We start from the raw sequence: 1,808 nt of genomic DNA on the forward strand, positions 1-1,808 counted from the left end.
AAAAAAAAGGGCTTTTTCCGCAGAGCTGTCCGCCCGCTGGCAGCACCCTCCCCCTCCCCGCACCCGCTCCGGCCGTTCGCCTCCCCGGTCATGGTCCGGCAGTCCCGCCGGGCTCCGCCGCCGGTTCGCCGCTCATGCTCCGGCTCTGCTCTGCCTCGGTGCTCCCTCCCTTCGCAGCCGCTGAGCGCGGCCGGAGCCAGAGGAGAGGCTCCGGGAGTTTAAAGGAGTTTTTCCGCGGTGGTTTGGGGCTCTCTCGCAGGTCGGTGGTGTACATGCGGACGCGCCGCCCGCAGCCCTGCCCGCCCCGGGAGCTCTCTCTCTGCGGTAATTTTCTCCCTTTGATCTCGCTGGATTCTCTTTGGGGCTGCGGAGCTGCGCTCGCACCTACCTGCCTGCCGCATGTGTGCGAGAGAGAGGTCTTTCCCTTTTTTTAAAGTATTTTTTTTATTATAAATACCAATTTTTAAATAATTTTTTTTTTAAAAGACCAAAACCAAACGTCACCAGACTCACACAGTTTTCTTAAGCTACTGGAAGTAACTTTTGTGTAGGATTTACGGCAACGTTTCCATCCGTCCCGGCCCCCGCGGACTCCAGCAGGCAGACTGCCGAACAGGTTTGCATATCTTTTTTCCTTTTTTTCTTTATTTTTTTTTAATCACTTTTTCTCTTCATAGCTGTGTGATCGCTGTAACTTTGGCTTTAATTGAAAATATCCTCTGTTTGAATTCTCCCAGTTATGAAGACTGCTGGATACGTTTCATGTGACCTTTGGGCAGACCATGGAACTTTATATTTTATTTTGTGGGGCCTTTAGTCGGGATCTTCTTAATGTGTGCTTGGAAGTGGTCATACCGGAACTCAGGCGTGCACAGAAATAGTGCGAGAGAAACCAGATATGCTGTAACTTTTTGCCTGATACCTGTTTGGCTTGGTATCTAAAGCTTTTAAAGTGTTTTGGGGCCTTTTTATTTCCTGGGAACTTGAAACTATGAAGAGAAGCGCCGTGCTTTATTAATTAACCTGGAGAACTGCACCCGGAGTCAGACTCTGAGCGTGGATTGCTGGGAGAAAAAGTAAAGCTGATCCCCAAACTTGAATGAAGCACTTCTGGCACGAGAGGGATGGAAGGGATCACCTCGATTTGCAAGAGAACGGTACGGAAGCAAACTTTCTTTTCACCATAAATTCAAGAAATGCCTCCTGCATAATTTCTGAGGATACCGATAATCGCAGATAACATTCCGGGTGAAGAGTTTGCACTTATGTTGTGGGAAACGCTGGCAGGAAGGTGAGGTGTCTCTCAAGGGTATTTGAGATGGATGTTTTGAACCTGTGGATCTCCCTAACTCTCGGGCAGGAGACAGGGGACACCACGTCTGCGGGGAGATCTCCCCGGGCCTCATCTCTGTGGGACTGACGAGTTCCGAGTGCTCCCCAGTGTTCCTGTATATCTGAACTGATTTCTTGCTCGCAACCTGTTTCGCCGATCTTTCCGGATTTATCTGCTGGAGGAGGGACTCGTCATTTAGGATATATATATATGTTTTTTTTGTTTGTGTTTGTTTGTTTAAAATATGCCTTTGAGCTCCCAGCGGCCCTTGAGCACGTGGCACCAAGGAAGCGAAACGGTGATGGTGAGAACCGGAGGAGTTGCCCGGTGAGCAGCGCTGGCGGTGACTGAGCCCCTCTCTCCTCTCTCTCTCTCTCTCTCCCGCCTCCCCATCGCTGGGGCCGCACGCTCGGAAACCCGACGAGCTTTGCTGACGGCTGGAGAACGCCACAAGGGGAGGGAGAGTTTCGGAGGC

The sequence above is a fragment of the Charadrius vociferus genome, unplaced genomic scaffold (assembly GCF_000708025.1).
Source record: "Charadrius vociferus isolate BGI_N301 unplaced genomic scaffold, ASM70802v2 scaffold636, whole genome shotgun sequence".
NCBI classification, from domain to species: domain Eukaryota; kingdom Metazoa; phylum Chordata; class Aves; order Charadriiformes; family Charadriidae; genus Charadrius; species Charadrius vociferus.